This window comes from Herpailurus yagouaroundi, unplaced genomic scaffold (assembly GCF_014898765.1).
Source record: "Herpailurus yagouaroundi ecotype Mexico unplaced genomic scaffold, PumYag 182, whole genome shotgun sequence".
NCBI classification, from domain to species: domain Eukaryota; kingdom Metazoa; phylum Chordata; class Mammalia; order Carnivora; family Felidae; genus Herpailurus; species Herpailurus yagouaroundi.
Window position 1 is genome coordinate 14140064 of NW_024412413.1, and position 23164 is coordinate 14163227.

General features: G+C 44.0%; 1 long non-coding RNA gene across 2 annotated transcripts in view; it reads right to left on the minus strand.

Moving 5' to 3' along the window:
* LOC121040450 (uncharacterized) overlaps window positions 1-17398 on the minus strand; it is a 96753-nt gene extending 79355 nt beyond the window's left edge. For both annotated transcript variants that reach the window (XR_005795302.1, XR_005795303.1), the window contains exons 1-2: window positions 17172-17398; window positions 6614-6754 (exon numbers count right to left, since the gene is read on the minus strand). This is a non-coding gene — a long non-coding RNA (uncharacterized LOC121040450). The remainder of the gene's footprint in view (window positions 1-6613; window positions 6755-17171) is intronic.
* Window positions 17399-23164: the final 5766 nt, after the last annotated feature.

Below are 23164 nucleotides of genomic sequence, written 5' to 3' on the forward strand. Positions count from 1 at the left end.
TGATAATTGCTTATATTTCTGAGGGATTGGTTGTAATAATTCCATTTTCATTCATGATTTTATATATTTGGGTCCTCTCCCCTTTTTTTTTGAGAAGTCTGGCTAGAGGTTTATCAATTTTGTCTATTTTTTCAAAAAACCAACTCTTGGTTTCATTGATCTGCTCTACAGTCTTTTTAGATTCTATATTGTTTATTTCTGCTCTGATCTTTATTATTTCTCTTCTTCTGCTGGGTTTATGGTATCTTTGTTGTTCTGCTTCTACTTCCTTTAGGAGGGCTATTAGATTTTGTATTTGGGATTTTTCTTGTTTCTTGAGATAGGCCTGGATTACAATGTATTTTCCTCTCAGGACTGCCTTCACTGCATCCCAAAGCTTTTAGATTGTTGTATTTTCATTTTTATTTGTTTCCATATATATTTTTTTAATTTTTTTCAACGTTTTTATTTATTTTTGGGACAGAGAGAGACAGAGCATGAACGGGGGAGGGGCAGAGAGAGAGGGAGACACAGAATCGGAAACAGGCTCCAGGCTCCGAGCCATCAGCCCAGAGCCTGACGCGGGGCTCGAACTCACGGACCGCGAGATCGTGACCTGGCTGAAGTCGGACGCTTAACCGACTGCGCCACCCAGGCGCCCCGGTTTCCATATATTTTTAAATTTCTTCTCTAATTGCCTGGTTGACCCATTCATTCTTTAGTAGGGTGTTCTTTAACTTCCATGCTTTTGGAGGTTTTCCAGACTTTTTCCTGTGGTTGATTTCAAGTTTCATAGCATTGTGGTCTGAAAGTGTGCATGGTACGATCTCAATTCTTTGATACTTATGAAGGGCTGTTTTGTGACCCAGTATGTGATCTATCTTGGAGAATGTTCCATGTGCACTCGAGAAGAAAGTATATTCTGTTCCTTTGGGATGCAGAGTTCTAAATATATCTGTCAAGCCCATCTGATCCAATGTGTCATTCGGGGCCCTTGTTTCTTTATTGATTCTGTGTCTAGACGATCAATCCATTGCTGTCAGTGGGGTATTAATGTCCCCTAAAATTACCACATTCTTATCAATAAGTTTGCTTATGTTTGTGATTAATTGTTTTATATATTTGGGAGTAGAGCTCCCATTTTTGAGCATTAACTCTATCTTCACTTCTTTTGAGCACTATGCCTGAGTTTATTCACTATTCACTCAAAATATATTCACTGAGAATCTACTCTGGGCTAAGTACCAACCCACTTTGAGATATATTACTAAAAAATAGAGACACAGAGTCTTTCCCTCACAAATATTTAATATATTTAATATATATTTGTTTCTTTTAAGTTTGTACATGTTCATTTTGTTCATATGGATAATACTATTTCCAGGTCTATAAGTCTTTATGAAGTCTAAACATTTGGTTTTATTTCTTTTACCTTTCCCCTACCAGCTGAAAATATACACATTTGGAACCCTAATGTCTTGTACAATTCAGCACCAGGGACAGCAGACAAAACCTATTAGAATTAGGAACATCCTTCCTCTCAGAATTCATAAAGATTTTATATTTCAGAACACACACACACACACACACAAATTAAATATCCAGAAAGATCTTAGGAAGAATCCTAGAAATTACCAAATACAAGTCCCTGGAACAGAGAGGGAAATTTGCATCCACGAGGCCACACATCTGAAGCCAAGAACTAAGTTCCTAGAACTAATCTAGTTATAATTTATCTCAAGTGTATTGGTATCACCAAGCAGAAGAATTGTGTATATATTTAGTGACATGCGTATGGCATGCAGTGACAATTCCTTAAACAGGAATCAAGAAAGAAGTCAGGTACTCTGGTTTTAGCTCCAAAAGAATCCTTATTTAGTCAGTTAGGAAGATTCATTTCCTAATATTGTTATTTACTATCTCCTATCCCCTATATCCTTCCTAATATACTTGAATTTGAAAGCATGGGTGGAAACAAGTTTCAAGGTTCATTAGAGGAGAAACAGATCCAAGTTACTACCGACCCTGATTCAGACACTGCATTTCTTTGACATCATTGAGTACATTAGAATTCTTTCCGGCCTATCAGTGTTTATTAGATTTGATGCTGCCTAATTCTGACGTCCCAGAGGAAGGTGACTCACTCCCAGTAAGCATGTTATCAGTCTCTAAGGACATGTCTAATCTGGATGACATCATCTTGTCTGGAAGATACATTTTAGGTAGATAGTTCTCAGAGCTCATGAAAGGAAAACTTTCCATTTGCGTGCTTCACTAATCCCATTCCATTAAAGCAGCTATGAGAGGCTGAAAGGGAAAAGAATGTGCCTCTGTGAAGGAATACAGAATTATAGATTTAATCACTGAAGACTACATTTATTATAATAGTCAGTGTAAAGGTCTTCAAGGAGTCTCTATTGATATAAATAAGGATCACCCTAAATCTTTCTCCTCCAAGATGCTTCCAACAATTATTCAAGTACTAGCTTTGTAATCATGGAAAGTTACTCAAGTCCTCTGAGTCTCGGTCACCTCTTTTGTATAATGAGGACTGTCTGACTTGTGATTCCTCACTGGGGCACTGTGAGGAATAATGACATAATTTGCCACCACATGGTATAAAACAGTGGCAGGCAGAAGCAGAGGAAATGGGGCACAGGTGACTTACTCCCCTAAGGGGGCTGAAATACATTTTTTTATAGAAAAAGCATGAAGGAAATCTCCATAAACACTGGCATAAAGATTTTCCTTGTCACTGCCAATGAATTTCTTCAACCACCCAAATGTTAAAAAGCCATGAGATCTGAAGTCAGAATTGGCCTCAAACCTCATATCTAGCATAGATTAGCTACTATTCCTCCCTTCTTTCCCAATTTTTACTTCCTCAGGCTACAAAAACATAATTATTGTGCTGGAATATAGCTAGCTGAGCCAGCTAGGCCGGTAGAGCATACAACTCTTGATCTTGGGGTTGTGAGTTCAAGTCTCATGTTGGGTGTAGAGATTATTTAAAAATAAAATCTTTTAAAAAAATTAAAGCAAAAAGAATCAATCTAGTTACCTGGATTAAAAGATGGATAATAATTCAGGGTCTAGCAGTGGTTTGGCTTAAATTCTGACTCTACCAGTCACAAGCTGAGCGACTTTGGGCAAGTATCTAAATCTCTCTGATCCTGGATTTACACATCAGTAAAATGTGGATAATATCAACAACCATCTTATGAGGATGTTATGACATTGAAAATTTTAATAGGTATAAAGCATTTAGAACAGTATCTGACACATAATAGGGGCTCAATAAATGTCACAAGATAGAGAACATGCCAACCAGACATAAAGTAGCTAGGCCCTTCGAGTAGGTACCCCCTTTACTAACTTCCCAGACAGAAGACTAAAGACAGGATTTTTTTTCTCTTCTGTAGATCTGCTTATTATGAAACCATATCTTATTTTTCATTTACATATTTTTCTTAAGGCCATTTTGTGCAGTTGATAACTGTGATCATCAGTATGGGGGAGATCTCATCAGAGATATTTTATTCTACATCACAAGGATGTGTGAAGGAGTGAATTCTATGGAAGGAAAGGAAAGGAAAGGTGGGAGGCAGTCCGAGTGAAGGAGCAAGAGGCCCAGGCATTAAAGAAAAGTGAGGAAGAAGGCTTGAAACAAAGCTTTGTCCTCTCCTCCTAACATTTACAAATGCTAACCTCAACCTTGGTTGATTCAGCCAGCTTACCATGCCTTCTTGTTGACATGAGTTCACAGCACAGAAACATAATAGGAATAGCTTGAATGAGCTTGTTTATGATGAGAAGGGGAGAGAGACACAGTAAGGAAGCCTCTAGTTAGGAGAGACAGGAGGTCCAAACGTCCTCAAGCTCTGTGGGACAATTATAGGAATACCATAGGAATATCATTACAGTGGCTATCTATGGGACTATGATCTGTAGTACAGATGATACCCCCAAACACACAAGTGAAAGACACAAGATTTATCAGCATGTCTAGGTTCCCAGCCTCTATATGCTCTACATCACCCCCATTCAAACCCTTTTGTTTTTTTTTTTGTTTTTTTTTTACTCTTCAGCACTTAGTTGAGTTTTGGCCTACTATTCCTGTTATTAGGGTTTTATGACATAAGTTCAGAAGAATTGAAAGAATGTGAATGGAGAGACAGGTCTAGAGATCCAAAAGGAAGGAAAAGAGAAAAAAACTATAAAAGCCATAAGGGCTGGGTGTTAGGGTCTGAGGCATTTCATGAGAATGGATTCTGGGGCACCCATGGGGGTGAGACAGAATGGAGAGGAGGATTGAAGGGGATCTTAGAGAGTTGCTCTAGGTTGTAAAATGGACTCCTTTTATTGGTCCTCAAGAGGGCCAAGTATCATTTAAAATTCCTCCTGATTTCAAAAATATGACTTTATTTAGAGACTAACCCACGGTCCAGTAATCAGGGTTATTTACGGGCAAACTTCAGTCTAGAACTTCACTCCCACTCACTAAAGACGTGGGTTAGGACACGCAAGCCCCTTTATTCCATTAAAGGCAAACCACTTTGCTCTTCTAAAGAAAGACTTGTTGGTGGGGGCACCAGGGTGGCTCAGTCAGTTGAGTGTCCGACTTCGGCTCAGGTCATGATCTCAGGGTTCATGGGTTCGAGCCCCATGTCAGGCTCTGTGCTGACAGCTCAGAGCCTGGAGCCTGCTTCAGATTCTATGTCTCCCTCTCTCTCTGCCCCTCCCCTGCTTGCACTCTGTCTCTCTCCCTCTCAAAAATAAATATACATTCAAAATTTTGAAAAAAAAATTGTTGGTGAAGGCAAGTGAGAAAATATCAGCAAGTTTTATTTAAACTTTGGGAATAACGTTTAAAGGGAATAAAACAAATCCTCAGTCTTTTCTTGAGCAGAAGGAGGAGACATTTTGCTACCACCTTTAACTCCTAAGGGGAAGAAAAGCCAGTCAATAGATGACCTGTTTAAATTGGATGAGAGTTGACATGATGCTTACATCATCAGGGAAATTAACAACTCGAAGAATAGGAAACGCATATCCCTTGAGACAGTTGCAAGAAAAATTGCTCAGAAATGTCTGTGCTGGGGACTCACGGGGAGTGCAGCTGGAACAGAAGCCAGACCTGGAGTTTCCTAGACCAGTGTGTGACAGCCAGGATAGTGAACAGCCTTCACTGGCACAAACAGGGCCCAAAAGAATGAAAAAGGATCTGGGGTTACAAATTGTGGTCTGGGATGGTGAACTTAGAGCTGGGCAGAGAGAATCAGAGCTGACTTCCTGAGAGGAGAAGGCTGTGCTTGGCTAGGAAGCAGTCCATCACCCAGCAAACCTTAGCCCAGCACCTGCTAGTCAGATTACATATCAGAATCTCTAGGGACTATCTTTAGAAATGCACATTCCTGCACCTTACCTGTGGAGACCCTGATTAAGAAGATCTCAGATGAGGCCTGGGCATGATTTTTCATTTTCACATAATTCTGGTGAAACTTACTCATATGCCAAAATTTCAGAACTGCCAGTTAAGGCAATCACAACTATTCCCTTTCTAACCAGACCATTAAAGCAATGATTCCACTTGTCACAAACTAGTCAATCAGGGACTTTTTTTTGTTTGTTTTCATTTCCATAGTAAACTCTTTTCAGGACAAAATGAAGAAAAGTCTCACAATCTCTCCTAAAAGACCATGCAATCTTCTCTTCCTCCTCCCTTCTTCTTCCTCCTCCTCCTTCTGCTGCCTCCCATCCTCCTCCTCCTTCTTTTTAATTTCACACCAAAAACAAAATAGAGCTATAACGTGTATGCAACCTACATCAAAACATAAATAGGTTTTGCCACATAGCTTCTTCAAGCAGCTTTTGAGAGACAATCATGTAGACTCAGGAATGCATGAGGGAGTCATGAGTGCTTCAGAAAGAGTACCGAGAGGCGGAAACAAGAAGCAAACATCTCACTCAGTGTTTAGAGATGGTTCCCATTAGGATTTGGGCTATAAAGGACCCATAGCACTCCAAGCTCAATTCAGAGGATTCTAGCAGGATCAGGAAAGGCAAGGTGGTGGCTCAGGGGCAATGAGACCAGGGGCTTTGAGGACCCAAGTGGCAAGAGTCAGGAACAGCCAGTGTCCGAAGGTTGGGGCCTTGATGTCGGCTGGCCAATCAAAGACACATCATCTGTGATTGACAGCACAGTGCTTCCCAAATACTAGCCCCTGGACATCAGAAGTAGCCAAGGAACTAGCTTAAAATACAGATTCCCAGGCCTCACCCCATTATGATCCTTGCCACTTTCTGTCTTATTTATGGTAATCATCTGCTCAGTCCATAAACATGTATAAAGTGCCTACTACATGCTCACTAGTCTGCTAACTGCATGACAACAGGAAATGCATCTGATTTGCTCAGCCTCCATGGCTAGTACAGTGCCTAACTAAAAACAACATCCGTTCATTCAAAAAAATGCATGGAAGTGCTTACTATCTGCCAAGCTGAGCTAGGCACTGGGCCACAATGATTAATAAGTATGCTCGCTATACCAGGTCCAGTGGGGGAGACAGCCCAGCGGTCAATAAGTCACATCAACTTGACAAGTGCTTGAACAATACACATCGATATTTCTTACCTTCTGAATCTACCCCACACAGGAGCCAAGGAGATTATCCTAAAACACAAATCCAGCCATGATACTGCTTGAAGAAAGTCAATAGTTCTCCTACGATTCCTCTTCCCAAAGAAGGTCTGTAGACTCCACGTAGACAGATGTCTAGAAAGGAAGTTTTCATGGTCAAATAACTGTGGAAGAGTCTGGGACAAATTAAGTTAAATGAATCAAGTTTATTTTTTTAAGTTTATTTATTTATTTTGAGAGAGAGAGAGAGAGAGAGAGCTCGCATAAGTGGGGAGGGGCAGAGAGAGAGGGAATCCCAAGCAGGCTCCACACTGACAGCATGGAGCCCAATGCAGGGCTTGAACCCACGAACCATGAGATCATGACCTGAGCCTAAACCAAGAGTCTGACGTTCAACTGACTAAGCCACCCTGGTGTCCCTGAATCAAATTTTTTTAATAAAGGATTATGATACTAATGAGTCTTCTAAATCTCTAAAAGAGGGGATAAGTAAAAAAAAGGGGGGAAAGTAATATTCAGCACATTATCATTCTTAGTTGACTGTGGCCCTTTTTGGGCACATCTTAAATAACTGGTGCTTAGAGAACAGACTTTGGGAAATTCCGGCTGGCCACATCATGCCCAACATTCGCATTATGTGTCATAAGGTTCCCCATGACCTCCTGCACAAGCTTCTGCTTCCTGCTCTGGTTCCTGCACTTTACTAAAACCAAACTCCCTCTTACTTCTAAGACTTTATGCATGTTGCCTGCCCCCCAACACACACACACACACACACACACACACACACACTCTTCAAGCCCTGGAACATCCTTCAGGGCACACAGAATTTGCCTGAAGACAATACATGTCCTTGAAGAGTCAGCTCAGACATCAGTTCCACCAGAAGTTTCTGCTGTTCAGCTGCTTCTTCTGTATGTCCTCAGAGTCCTCTCTCATGATTCCCACACAGCACTCAGTGTGCTATGTGATCATGGTCCTGCTAGACCATGAGTTTCTGAAGGGAAGGAGTCTTTATAAGGTTTTGTTTCTCTCCTATACCAGAATTTCTCAACCTTGGCACACTGGACATTGGAGCTGGGTAATTCTTTGTTGTGAGAGGCTGTCCTGGACACTGTAGGATGTTTAGTGGCATCCTTTGCCTCTATCCATTAGATGCCAGTAGCCTCGCTGTCACTTTACCCTCTTCCCCCAAGTCACAAGAATCAAAGATGTCTCCAGACATTGTCCGATATTCCCTGGAAGAACAAAACCATCCCTAGCTGAGAACGACTGTTCTATATCTAGTGCGGTGCCTGGCACTCATGAAACAAATATTTACTGAACATGTACCTCTTGTCAGGCCTTTTCCAGACACAGGTAATAATACAACTGTGAACAAAACACCTGCCCCACCTTTAAGCTGCAGGAGTCGAGAAGTAAACGGACGTGATTACAATTGTAATAATAAACATAGTTCTATGATGGCTGAGAAAGACTTGTCTATTTTGTTCATTTTTATACCTCCCAGCTCCTAGGACAGTACCTAGTACATCCTGAGAGCTCAAATAAATATTTGTTGATGAATCCTATTACCTAAAATTTACAGAGCACTTACTATGTGCCGGAAACTGTTCTAAACATTTTATGTATATTAAATTATTTTAGCTCCATAATGAGCCTATGAGGGTCTATTACTATACTCATTTATAGATAAGCAAACTAAAGCATAGACATTTTAAATCACTTGGCAATGATCATGTAATGAGTGCAAGGCAGGGTCAAGGCTTGAACTCTGGCAAGGTGCCTGGTTCCAGAGTCCAAGCTCAAGTGCCCCACATGTTTTTACCAAGGATGACCAATACTGATGGAAACTTCCTTTGGACAGGCTTAACAACAACACAATCGAGTTATTTCTTTTATCTCATCCTTAGCACCATGTTATTTGAGAAAACTTGAAGCACAGAAAGGTTAAGTAACCTGAATTCTCCCATAAATGGTAAGTGCCTGAGCTGACTTTTATGCTCTGACTGTGGGACCTGTGCCCTTAACCACTATGCTATACTGCCCTAAATATGGAAGCATAATAAGCATAACTGTTAGATGACTGAGGAATGGTCTACATGCCTTCTGCATCCCCCACACCACTACACAGAGAGCCTAATATATAGATGGTGCCCCATTAATGATTTTTAAATGAGGACAGTAAAGTATAAGGGATGGAACACTTGGTTAGGGATCAGATCTGACTTGTCCTGATTCTGCCTTGGAGTTGCTGTGCGACCTTGAAGACTTGACTCCTACACAACCAGGCCCCCACTTAGCTACCTAAAATGGGAGGTGTCAAATTTCCAGAGTTCCCTTCAGCTCTGATGCTGATTACAGCAGCCATAGTCCTGAGTGAACCCAGAGAGCCCTCTTTCCATCACCGAGGCCAACCAGGTAAAACTCCTCCCCTGACCGTCCTGATTGGTTTGCTCACCTCCTGATGCAGGTGCTGTTTTGGTTGCCTGGTAACATGATGATGGAGATTGCCAGTTCCCAGAGGAGAAATGAATGAATGATTAGAGATATTCACACCAGGAGCAGTGGCCACAGCCAGAGAAGCACATTGTAGATTTCATAACTCCACCTGTCTGGAATGTGCTTTTCATATAATGCTGATACAGCAGCCTCATGGGGAATCTGGAGGTGGCAAAAATCCTTATGCATGGTCCTATCTGCCCATAAGGATGTGACCCTATCACATAAATCATAAGCACAGAAGTGTATTTTAGTATCACTAATAAAAGATCTCCCTCTGCTCTCTTCCATGTAAAAAACTACTATTTCCTGTGCTCCACCTGCCTTTAAATTTTTTTTTTCAACGTTTATTTATTTTGGGGACAGAGAGAGACAGAGCATGAACGGGGGAGGGGCAGAGAGAGAGGGAGACACAGAATCAGAAACAGGCTCCAGGCTCCGAGCCATCAGCCCAGAGCCTGACGCGGGGCTCGAACTCCTGGACCGCGAGATCGTGACCTGGCTGAAGTCGGACGCTTAACCGACTGCGCCACCCAGGTGCCCCCACCTGCCTTTAAATGTACATCTAGGTTCTGAATTACTGGACAGATTGTATACAGTAGAACTGATCCCCATGATCACTCTGAAAAACAGAACTGAAGTTCAGCAGATAGGGAATCCTTCAAAAAACTTAAGAGCAATGCTTCTGAAATAATGTAGATCTGGGTTTAATTCCTGGTTTTGCTACTATAAACTGTGCAACTTTGAGTTAGTTTCTTAGCTCCTCTGAGACTTAGTTTCTCCATCTGTAAATTGGGGATATTAATACCTATCTCAAAGTGTCATTGAAAGAACTAAGTAAGATATTAGAGGTTGAAGCACCAAACCAGATGCTGGTACATGTGCACACAATTTTTACCATTATTATTGTTACTGTTTAGGGTCACACACCACTTAAATGGTAAAGCTGGGGTTTGAATACAGGTCTCTGGTAATGCCAAGGCCAACTTTTGTTATTATTACTTCATTCCTTCCCTGAAAGGAAAAGCCATAAGCATGCATTCTTTCAGCAAATACTTATGAGCCCCTATGTGATGGTGCTGAAAATGATACCTAACTCTTACACAGCAGTTTTTAGATCAAGCTGTGTTTTTGCATGGATCCTCTCACTTAATATGATGGTCATTTCCCTGATGTCTGGATGGAGATCGTTTTGGAGAAGGCAATGGTCTGTCAATGGTAGAAGTTAAACTCTACTCTTTTCTCAGGAGCTCGAAAGCCAGGAGGGGGAGCCCCATCCCCCAGGGCAGTGAAGCCAGCCCAAGGGCATGCTGGCAAAGGGCAATGAGTTACCAGCTTAGGTCCCTGATCCCGTATGTATGAGATATGGGATCTTAGCAGGTTCATGTACCACTGTAGGCCTCAGTTTTAATAATCTGTAAAATGGGAATGTGTTTATTATGCTTACTTCTCAGAGTTGTTGGGATAATTCAGTAAGCGGATGACTGCAGAATGCTCAGCCCAGTGCTCCCCATGGCAGCTGCCACAATGATGATGGCGATCACTATGCCATCCAGAGGCCTGCCTGTACTATGGGTACCTGCCGGGGAAGATGGGCCTAGGTGGAATGCCACAGCCAGCCCCTAATCTCTAAGGGTCAGAGGAACGAGAAGAAAGTGAAAGAGGGAGGAGAAAAGGACCACACTTTACTGTCTTTATAGCTGACTTTGAGAAGACAGGGACAGAGGTGGATGCCACACACGGTGGATGCTGTTGTAAAACCCATGGTCCAATAAAGCAGCTATAGTCTGGGACAAATAAGATAGAGACCAGTAGTGCTTAAGGCTGGGCTCCACACCTCCAGGGCACACTCCCTCATAACCCGGGGATCAAGGGGTCTGCTCATTGTCTGAGCTCTAAGTGGTAAGATTTATGTGTTTCTTTTTTGGGAAATCTAAGAGTTGATCATTTCAATGCAAATAAAATGGGGAACACTTGAAGAACACTTATTATATACCAGGTACTGCCCTAATTTATATGTTTGAATAGATTTCATCCTCATGCAACTCCCGAAAGTAATTATTATTATTACCCTCCTTGGGTAGATAAGGAACCTAGGCAAACAGCTTGCCCAAAGTCAAAAACTAAGAAGTAGCAGAACAAGGATTCAAACACGGTATAGTTACAGCTTTCATGTTCTCAACAGCTACAGTTATTGCCTTCCCATGTAGTTAAAGGGGAAAAAAATCCATTCTCAGTGTGGCCTGGCTATTCCTCTGGTGATTGAGCTCGGCTGAAATGACCAGGGTCTGTTTAGAGGCCAACCGATGCAGCGTCATTATTATGTGGGATTTAAGATGGAAGGAAAATGACCTGGAAGGGGTAGGTTCTTTGTTGTGTTTCTGTGCAGACAGAATCCAGACCCTCAAAGTGGTAGAAATGGAGAGCAAGGGCAATTTTAATCTAAAAAATAAAAAATAAGAAAAAATAAAAAGTGGGTTTCCGAATTCCATGCTGGTTCTAAGTCAAATGCAACTAATATTGAAGTTATGGTGATGGTCAGGCACTTTCATGTTTAAGCCTCACAACTGTCCTGCAAAGATAGTTCTATTACCTTATTTTATAGCGGAAGCACCCAAAGCTTGGAGAAGTGAAGAGGCCAGTCCAAGACCTCACAGCCAGACAGGAAGCTGTGGATGTAGGACTCAAAATCAGCTCAGCAGTGCTCAACCTTGACTACACAATGATGTCACCTGGGATGCTGACAAAATATATACCTACTAGTGAGAATATATGCCAAAATATATACCAGCAGTGAGAACTACTGCCTTGGTGTTTTCATTGCCCACTCCACTGGACCTGGCACTCTTTCTGCCCTACTACAGCTGCTTCCCAATAAGTTGTGGTGAGGGCAAATGTATTAGAACACTACCTTGAAAGTGACTTGATCAGCTAAAACCTTCAAGCACCCTTAATTGCAAAGGAACACCCACTGACATCTGCCTCCCCTTAAGGGGTACTCCAAAGATTTGGAAACTTATTTTTCTGGTTACCATGACAATTTTTTGCAACGTCAGCAAAAATGTTCTGTGCTACAAACAAGCAACCATAAAACCACTCAAAATCTTTAGCTCAGAATCCACCTCAGCTCCAGATCATGCCATGCCCCTTCTGAGCATTTACCTATGGATTCTAGAAAAGAACTGTAGATGTTACAGCATTCTAAGCACTCCCCTCATTTTACTAGGTAGGGCTCAGAGATGAACTGAATTGCCTCATGTCAGGAAGTAGATTAATATTTTCAGCTTTTCTTTTATTCTATACCCCACCTCCTCATCTTTCTAAGATGTTTTTTAATCCAAAGATGAAATTTATGAAACAAAAAAGTTCTCTCACTTTTACTTTTTTAAAATTTCTTATAAGTCAAATTTATTTTTTAATGCTTTTTAATTAATTTATTTAAAAATAAAAATTGTATCTAAGGCATAGAACACGATTATTTGCATATACATAGTGAAATGATTACTACATCAACCCTTTTTGGATAGATTCCAGAGACCTTTTATTCTTGCACATGTTAAGACTTTGTGTCTTAACCCTTGCAGGCTAATTTGCCCTTGTACCCCCTAATCAATCTTTAATTATAGCAATTCATCTTTGTGCAGATTTTAGGCTCCTTGGTAGGTAGAGAGGAGGAAATATTGCAAGATATTTCTTGTGAGCTTAAAACTCTTGCCATGGATGGATAACAAAATTAACTTTGCCCTTGTTGGCAACTGTGAAACTTTCCTGACTCAGGACCTAGGTTCCCACGGCAGCTCTGTCATTCACCAGCTGTGTTATGTGACACGAAGCTGTGCGTGTTAAAAGCAAATATGGCTTTCGTTGTCAGACAGAATTTTGAGTTCCCACTTCAACTATGTATCATCTAAGTGACTTTGTACAAGTCTGTTTCTTTCCCTATGAAATGGGAATAACATCTCTTTTAAAAAAAATTTTTTTTAAATATTTATTTATTTTTGTGAGAGACAGAGAGACAGCACGAGAGGCAGAGGGGCAGAGAGAGGAGGAGACACAGAATCTGAAGCAGGCTCCAGGCTCCAAGCTGTCAGCACAGAGCCGGATGTGGGGCTTGAACTCAGAGAGTGCAAGATCATGACCTGAGCTGAAGTCAGTGGCTTAACCAACTGAGCCAACCAGGCGCCCCGGGAATAACATCTCTTTAACAGTGTAGGCCCGTGGGTATGAAAAGCATTTAGCACAGTGCCTGGTCACAAAAAGTATTCAATAAATGATAGCTACTATTACTCTAATCCATGAATACTATCTAATCTGCCTACCTCACAGGAGGGTATATGAAATGAGGGACTTTGCAAACTATAGAATTTACATAAAAAGACTTATTGCTACAGTTGTTTTGTTATTATAAGAACTTGCTCATCTTTTTTTAGATAAGAATAGCAGATCTGAGTTCTTCTTATCAAAAATAAATATATTTTTTAGCCTCCACCACCACCACTCTGTGGGTTTGGATTTCTTACTGAGTTGTAAGACAATGTGTACACCTGTCACTGTGGGTGCATCCATATGCACGCAAATTCCTGAGCTGAATTGTTCCCCAGGGAAAAGATCCTATGACAATATATTTCTTTCCTTCCTGGACCCATTGGGAGGATTCTTGGTTAAAAGCAAGAGAAATAATGTAGGCTATTTAACACAAGAAGGGAATTTAGCAGAGATGGACGATTCACAAAATAAAATTAGATGGGGGACAGGGATGGCATGAAGGATCAAGTTTGCGAAATGGGCAGAAATCAAAGGAATCTAGAGGTGTGCCAACAAGATTCAGGACTAAACAGGAATCACTGGTCCAGCCTCCTTAGGCTGCTGCTGCTGCTGCTGCTGCTACTGCTGTCATCATTAGTCTGATCAATCTCGTGGTCAATCTCTCTCCATCCTTATCACTTTCTGGAGAGACAAAGTCCCAGGAGTGAAGATCTAACTGGCCCAACTCAGGTGACATCCCTCCCTCAAGTATTTTTGGGGACTAGGAGTTAGCAAGTTGTTGAAGGATCTGGCCCTGGGAATTTCCAGGTCTCCCCACCGTGAAAAACTCCCCCCAAAGAAATGTGGAGGCATAAATACAAATATCTTCTAGGAAGCCATCTTTGGTCCAGCTCTCATTTCATGGATGAAGGAGGTTCAGAGAGGTTATCCCATGACCAGGTGTCAAGTCTTCTGACTTCCAACCCCACATTCACTCTCACATAAAAGTCAGAAATTTATAAAGTCGTGAGCTGTTTCTCCAGCTTTAAACACTATCTCAGGGCGGGGACAAAAGGGACTGACTATGGAGAGTCATTATCTGTTTCCAGGCTCTTTTCATTGCATAAGCTCAGCACATAAGAATAAATAATTCTGGAATGCAGCTGACCTCCAATACATGACGGGAGAATCTCATTACTGCTAAACCCTTGATGATAAATATAGAGAACTGGCTATGATACATTGAATTTTCAATAGAAACCACTAAGCACTTCTGCATCTAACTGCCTTTTATCCCCCTTATTCACAGTGCAATAAAAAATAATTTTCCATGCCATAATTTGCCTGGTTTCTCATCTACACTTTTATCCCACTAACCATTTCCTCTTTTCTTTCTTTGTTTAAAACTGATACTAGTGAAGGTTTTTGAATTTATAGGCCTAGACAAGAACATCCTTTCCATTTTTCTCCAAGCAACTCTCCTGTGCACATTTGAAGGCCAATATTCTTAAAAAAACAACAACAAAAAAAAACTACATATAAGTCCAAATCTTAGAGTTGAGAGAAGTCAGAGCTGTTCTCTGACCTCATTTCACAGGTAGGGGAGATGGAAGCTTAGAAAGGATATTCCAGGATGGGTAGAGGCAGCGATGGAGCAAAAATCCATGCAGGGTTTATGAGCTGAGATTTCCTTGATCTTCTTTATCTTCTTATGTCCACTACTGTCATTATCCATGTCTGAATAGAAACTCAGGAAGGATCTGAGGTACTGCCTGATCCAGAGGTGGAAAGTAGTAGCCAAAGGGGCAAATCCTGTCTATGCATGGGTTTGATTTTGCTCAACAATCTTGGTTCACACAGTCCTTTACATTTTTTTTTAAATTAATCACCAACATTTAAACACTTGGAGATGTAACATAATCTGAATTTTTCTTAATGAAAATTTAATGAAAATCAGATCATCTGGCAACTCAGGGTCCCTACTGCTATACGGCAAACATGAGTTGTTAAGTAACAGCCTGCCCCCTTAGGCAGGTCTACACACACCTCAGTGCACCACAGTCTCTACCCCGCCCTGTTCTATCACACCCTGCCAACTTCACTTATTACATTATTGCCCGTCTCCAACAGTATTAAAGTTTGTGACTCCTGAGCCAGTTTTCCTCCCTTGGTTACTGAAGTCGGGTTACTCCCTCTTATTGACCGAAGTCACTTACTAAGGGCCATGCAGTAAGCAGAGCAGTTGGAAGACAAACTTCCAAGGGCTCTCAGTCCTTGGCTCCGCTTTCTTCTCACATTAGGTGGTCTCATATGGTCCCAGGTCAGAACACTCCCCAGTGCATATCTCCAGCCCCAGGCTCACATCTGTGCTTTCTACTTGGGTAACCAGCCTTCACTTTGGGCAAGTTGCTCAATCTTTTAGTGCCTTCATTTCCTCCACTGTGATACAGGGACAATGAGAGTCCTTTTCCACCACACAGTTACTATAAGAATTATGTATACAATTGGTTAATATATGTAAAACAATTTGAAGAGAACCTGGTACAGTTGTTGTAGCTTGCCTAATGGGTTTCTCAAATGTCCATGGTGGAGCCTTTATTTCCATTCTGCTTCCAACCTGTCCCTTCCTAGTCTTTCCCCATGTTGGTAAGGGCACCATTATCTCAAGGTTGGCTCAAGGTGAGCACCTGGGAGTCATTCTTTATTCATCTGTTTTCCACATCTCTTAAAACCAACTCATCACCAAGGCTTTCCATGATATTCTAAAAATGTATTTCAGTTGGTCCACTCTCCCTATCTCCACTGTCACCACCTTGGTCTAAGTCACCATCATCTCTTGCCTGGACTCCTGCAGTAGACTCAAGTTACACACTGAACTATGCATTTCCACCCCCCCCCCCCCATATGTTGAAGCCCTAACCCACGACAAGATGGTATTTGGAGACAGAGCCTTTGGTGATTTAGGTGAAGTCCTGCAGGTGGGGACCTCATGATGGGGCTCGTGTCCTTCTAAGAAGAGACAGGAGAGAACTTGCTCTCTTTCTCCCTGCCTTATGAGGACACGGGGAGAAGGCAGTCATCTACAAGCCAGGAAGAGAGCTCCCACCAGAAGCAGGCCACGCTGGCACCTTGACCTTCACGTCCAGAATTATGAGAAAATAAATGTCTATTGTTTAAGCCAACCAGTCTATGGTATTTGGTTATAGCAGCGTGAGCCGACAAGACACCTCCTAACTGGTCTCGCTGCTATTTCATTCTCTCTTCCAAAATCTATTCTCCACACAAGCAACAGTGGTCTTTTAAACATGTCGTAGCCTCCCTTCGATGGCTTATTTTTGTTTTGTCCTTATAACGAACCGAAGCTATTCAGGCTGCGGGGGGGGCCCCCCCCCCCCCCCCGTCCGGGGGGGGGTGAAATCGGCCCCACGCACTCTCTCCAGCCTAGCGCACCTCTTCCTTGCTCAGCACTCTGGGCTATCCTAGTCTCCACTTGTGGCCTCAGAATCACGGTGCATCTACTGCCCCCTGCCGGCGATGCTCTCCTTCCAGTCCTGGAATCCCTTTTCTCTTTCAACTCTGTTCAACTATCACCTCCCCAAGTGGCCGCAAGAAACCCTCCTATTTACAACGTCCCAAGGCCCCTTTCTTATTTAAAATCACCTCTCCCTCCCATAACAATCTGACATACCTTCTTCGTGTACCTTCATTAACCTGCCCCCATCCCGACTCCACGCAAACTACAGGAGGGCGACAGACTTTGTCTGGTTCCTGTTGCACCCCCCGCTCCGAGTGACCGGCACAGTACCTGAGACGCGAGCAGACAGTGAGGCAGGGTTTCTCTGAGGCGCCTCCTGAAGTCCTGGAAGGTCAGGTGCCTTGCTCAAAGCTGGCTTCCAAGGACGCTGCACTCTTCGCACTCCCCAAGGGGCGTAGAGACGCTTTAGGGATCGGGAATGATCACTGCACTCGGCTGCCCGAGCCGGGGGAGAGCTCAGAGTCAGGAAGCAACTTTCCCGCGTGGAGACGTGAGGGGCGCCGTGGTGGGAGGCGCGGGGCGGGGCCCCAGGGGGCGGGGCCTGGCCGTCCGAGCCAATGGGGTGGTGCGGCGCGGCGGGGAGGCCGGGCGGCGGAGGGGAGACGCTGGAGCGCGGCCGGGTGCGGAGGCTGAGCTCGCGGACCCGGAGCGTATCCGCAGGCGGGCGCCGCGGCCGAGGCACTCCCCTGGCGCGGGTTTCCTGGCGGCTCGCACGGTAAGGGGAGCGCCGCCGCGAAGTAGACTTTGTGGGGTTTCCGGAAGCTGGGAGCCCCCCCCGTCCCCGCCCGCGGCCCCTCAGACGGGGCTGCCGGTGGCGTCCTCGTCCCCGGCGCGCCGGCCCTGTGCCCGTGGGGTGCGGGCGCGCGGAGGGCCCGGGAGGGAGGCGACGAGCCGCCGCGCCACTCTCCCTCCACAGGCTGCCGCAGCCCGGCCCCGGCCCGACCCTGCGACGGACAGGTCGGCGCGCGGGAAATGCCGGGGGCCCGGGAGCCCCCGGCCGGACATGCGCTCGACCCAGGTCTTCAGACCCCTCAGGACCTGTTGGCCTGGGGCTAGGGGTCAGATTTGTCACGCCATTGCCTTTTTCCAGTCTTTCTGAGGCGCAGGAAGAAACCTCCGAGCGGCTCCCTGGCCGAGCTCGCAGCGGGGACTAGCCTTGATGCCGCGCCCCGTGTTTATTCAGCATTTATCGGCTCCCCCGCCGTGTGCCAGGCACTGTGCTGAGCCCTGGTGGCACGAAGACGGGCCTTGGAGGGGCTCCTGGGGCCAAGAAGGACAGTAGGAGGAACAGTTTCCGAGCACCGTAGTACAGGGGACACGAGGTGTAGAGGAGGCGTGAGGCAGCCAGGACGGCTTTGGAGCGGAGGCGACCTTTGAGTGGGGACTGGAGGAGGCGGAGGGTTTGCCCCGCTGAGAGCTGGGGGGAGGGGGCCAAGGGGGAGGGCTGCTGGGATAGCGGGAATTCCAGAGAGAGGTAAGGAAGCTGAAAATGTCTAGTATCCCCTTAGATAATCACGAAGGACCAGGGCTTACTGTGGGTAGGAAATGAGCTGTCGGCATGGCGGGGGGCTAAACCATGCGCAGACCTTAAAATGCAGCCTTTGACTGTCTTGAATTTTGTCCTGGGGTGGAGTGCAGTGGAGGAATTCTGATCAGTGACCAGGTAACTGGCAGCTCTCTGGAAAATGGATGGAGACTGGAGTATCAGAGAGCCGGTAAGTTGTAGTTGCTATTCGGACTTGGCTGCAAATGCTCTGGGCCCGGAAAGCAGCCCCAACTGCCCAGGAGCCCTGCTCCCTGGCCTCTGGACAAAGATTTGGGCCAGGAAATGTTGCCTCTGTGATACCTGCTTCTGTAACCTGCAGGTCATTTTTGTATTGTTTCAGGAGGCTTTGACCTCAACCTTGTCATCAGGCATGGACCCTGGAGGATTGGGAATGGTACCTCTCTCCTCCTCTTTCTGCCTTGCAGAGGTACAGTCCTGGCTGTTAGAGGCTGTAATAAAAAGCAAGGTGTCACTGGGGAGTCAGGCCAGAAAGTCACTTTAGCTGTGTGCTTTGGGGACATTAATCAATGTTTCTGAATGTCACTTTTCTGATTTAAAAGGAAATATCGTAACTACCTTTAGAAGATCAAATTCCCTGGTAAAAGACTCAGAGATTCTGAGGTTTGTGTGTAGGAGGACTTGGGGGGAGTCGTCTCACTGTCCAAGGGGGTGACAGGTGAGGAAAACAGGATTGGGCAGAGGGAAGGTAGATCTGTGATGCAATGCAAAAGAGGCCTTAGTTGATCCCCTGAGGCCTGGGGGCCAGGCCTTGGAAGCCCCATGTTGGCCAGCCAGTGGATGCAGGGAAGGGCATAACTTTGGTTGTCCCTTCAGCAAGACAGTTCCTGAAGAGGGACTCAGCCAACGGAACTGGCAGTAGGGCCCAGGGGAGGAAGGGGTGCCTCTGTCTTGGAGAGGGATTGAGAGCTGTCCCACAGCAGCTACCTCTGCAGGATGGGTTTGGGAAGTAAATGTGATAACTTGACAGAAACTGGTTTGCACTGAATCTGGTGCAGAGCAGGTATTTAAAAAGTGTTCATTTCTTTTGCCTTTAACCTTCTTGACTGCATCTGAAAGTAGATTTGGGAGTTAGAGTTGGGTAAATAGGCTTTAGAGGAAAGGATCTTTAATAATAATAGCTACAATGACTACCACTTCCTGTTATTGAGTGCCTATTATCTATATGCATTCTCTCCTAGTTGTCTAGTGGTATTCTGAGTCAAGTACTTTAACTCTTGTTTTACAGTCAACCCAGTCTTTTTTCTAAAACCCAACAGAGTATGTGTCCTTTTGCCATAAAATAATAGCAATAACAACAAAAGCAGCAATCAAAATGATATGATTTTTTATAGTCTATGAGGTGATTTCTTTGGTGGTCTGATTAATTAATTAATTTATTTACCAATTATTAATTCAACAATGTGCATTGAGTGCTTCCTAAATGATAGGGCACTGTCCTAGGTGCTGGGGATACAGTGCAGTCTGTTAGGGGAGAGAGAGAGACAGACATTAAATGCTTTGATTCTTCAAGAGCAAACATTGAATGATAGAACATCCCATTGCTGAACCCTCTTGCACTGTTGGTGGGAATGCAAATTGGTGCAGCCACTCTGGAAAGCAGTGTGGAGGTTCCTCAGAAAATTAAAAATAGACCTACCCTATGACCCAGCAATAGCACTGCTAGGAATTTACCCAAGGGATACAGGAGTACTGATGCCTAGGGGCACTTGTACCCCAATGTTTATAGCAGCGCTCTCAACAATAGCCAAATTGTGGAAAGAGCCTAAATGTCCATCAACTGATGAATGGATAAAGAAATTGTGGTTTATATACCCAATGGAATACTACTTGGCAATGAGAAAGAATGAAATATGGCCCTTTGTAGCAACGTGGATGGAACTGGAGAGTGTTATGCTAAGTGAAATAAGCCATACAGAGAAAGACAGATACCATATGTTTTCACTCTTATGTGGATCCTGAGAAACTTAACAGAAACCCATGGGGGAGGGGAAGGAAAAAAAAAAAAAAGAGGTTAGAGTGGGAGAGAGCCAAAGCATAAGAGACTGTTAAAAACTGAGAACAGGGGCACCTGGGTGGCGCAGTCGGGTAAGCGTCCGACTTCAGCCAGGTCATGATCTCGCGGTCCGTGAGTTCGAGCCCCGCGTCGGGCTCTGGGCTGATGGCTCAGAGCCTGGAGCCTGTTTCCGATTCTGTGTCTCCCTCTCTCTCTGCCCCTCCCCCGTTCATGCTCTGTCTCTCTCTGTCCCAAAAATAAAATAAACGTTGAAAAAAAAAATTAAAAAAAAAAACAACTGAGAACAAACTGAGGGTTGATGGGGGGTGGGAGGGAGAGGAGGGTGGGTGATGGGTATTGAGGAGGGCACCTTTTGGGATGAGCACTGGGTGTTGTATGGAAACCAATTTGACAATAAATTTCATATATTGAAAACAAACAAAAAAAAAAAGAACATCCCATTGCCTAGCCAGGAAGTGATAGAGAGTAATAGGCCCTTTTCCCAACTGAATCTTTTAGTATAATCTCCACAGCAAGGCCTTTTGGACCATCTTGTGTAAGGCAGGTCCCCTCCCTTTTACTCTCCCTTCATAGCACTTGTTCATTCATTTTATTTATTTCCTTGTTGTTTGCCACCCCCCCCCATTAGACTGATGGCTCCAGGAGGTCACATATTGCTTTATCCCAAGAGCCCAGCACAGTGATTAGCACATACTTCTTGAATGAGTGAAATGAATGAGGTGTGGATCTGCTTAACAAGAGTGGCCAGGGAAGGTCATGTTGAGGAGTGATATTTATCCTGAGATCTGAGGGATGAGAAGGATCCAGCAATGCTAAACAATGCCAGGATCAAGAGGCAGAAAGAACAGCTTGTTCAAGGACCAGGAGGTGGAGGAATGGAGCCCAGTGTGATTGGGGAACAGCCTGACATGAGTTTGGAGAAGTAGACGGGTCCTTGGAAGGCCATGCTGAGCTTGGATTTTATTTGAAGTGCATTGAAAGGTCATTGAGGGATTTTAAGCCTAGTAATGACTTGAAGTTATACTATATATTTGTTTGTTGTCTGTCATGCCTCTAGGATGCAAGCTCCATGATGCAAAGTGTTCAGTAAATATTGCTAGAGTTGATGAATGATCTGGTTTATGTAGCTACCTGGTGAAAAATGGAGGAGGGAGAGGAATAGGATTTTGTCACCAATTAAGAGTTAGGTGAGAGGGATGTTGGTGTCTTGGCTGCAGAATAGCAATGGTATTGGAGGAAAGTAGAAGGATTAGAGTTATATTTGGTTACAAAATGGACAAGACTTGGGGCGCCTGGGTGGCTCGGTTGGTTAAGTGTCCAACTTCGGCTCAGGTCATGATCTCACGGTCCGTGAGTTTGAGCCCCACGTCGGGCTCTGTGCTGGCTCCTCAGAGCCTGGAGCCTGTTTCAGATTCTGTTTCTCCCTCTCTCTCTGCCCCTCCCCTGTTCATGCTCTGTCTGCCTCTGTCTCAAAAATAAATAAACGTTAAAAAAAATTAAAAAAAAAAAAAAAAACAAAATGGACAAGACTTGCTGATAGATTAGATGTTGGGAATACAGTAAACGGAAGAACCAAAGATGACCCATGGGTTTATGGTTTAAGATTAGGTGGAGCCAAATGTCCATCAACAGGTGAATGGATAAACAAAATGTGGTATATACTTACAATAGAATATTACTCAGCCATAAAAAGAAATGAAGTACTAATACATGCTGCAATGTGAATGAACCTTAAAAACATGCTAAGTGGAAGAAGACAGACACAAAAGTTCACATGGTGTCTGATTTCATTTACATAAAATGTCCAGAGTAGATCAATCCATAGAGACATAAAGCATACCGGTGTTTGCCAGTGACTTGGGGAAGAAGAGTAAATGAAGCATAACTGCTTAAAGGGTAAATAGTTTCCTTTTTGGGTTGATGAAAATGTTTTGGAACTAGATCGAGGTGGTGGTTGCACAACATTATGAATATAGTAAATGCCACTTAGTTGGACACTTCAAAATGGTTCATTTTATGTGATACGAGTTTCATTTCAATTACAAAAACAAAAATAGATAAAAGCTTGGCTGGATGGGAGCACCAATAACAGAGTGGAGGAGACTAGGTGGGGAGCAGGTTGTGGTTCGGAGAGGAAATTCACGTGCTGTGTTAGAGATGCCTGTGAGATATCCACATGGAGCCTGGGGTGGGGAGGAAGTCTGGGCTAGAGCTATAAATATGGGAGTTGTCAGCACTTAGATGTCAGCCAACAAAATGGATGAGATCTAGGGAGAGACAGTGTAAAGGAGCACATCACAGCCTGGATCATTCTTTAATTTGATCCTCATATCTACCTATGAGGGAGGTGCTGTTGTCTTCATTTTCAGATGAGGAAACCACGCCCTCCCCACCCCCTCGACCCCCAGGACATGAACTTGCCCAAGGTCAGACACTTTGTTCATGTGTATCCCTTGGCCTCCAGTGCTTTGCCATTCCCATCTCAGCATGATGCCATTTAGACCTTCAGCAAGGGCCTTCCCTCCCCATCCCTCCTTGTCCTGATGGAGTACTCACATGTGGCAAGCACTGTGCTGGGCGTGTGTTGGTGGAGAAAGTGGAAATGGCTCTAATTTTATGGAGTTTACCCACTAAGCAAGCAGCTGCAGTCCACTGATACAGGGGACCTTAGGAGCCTGGAGC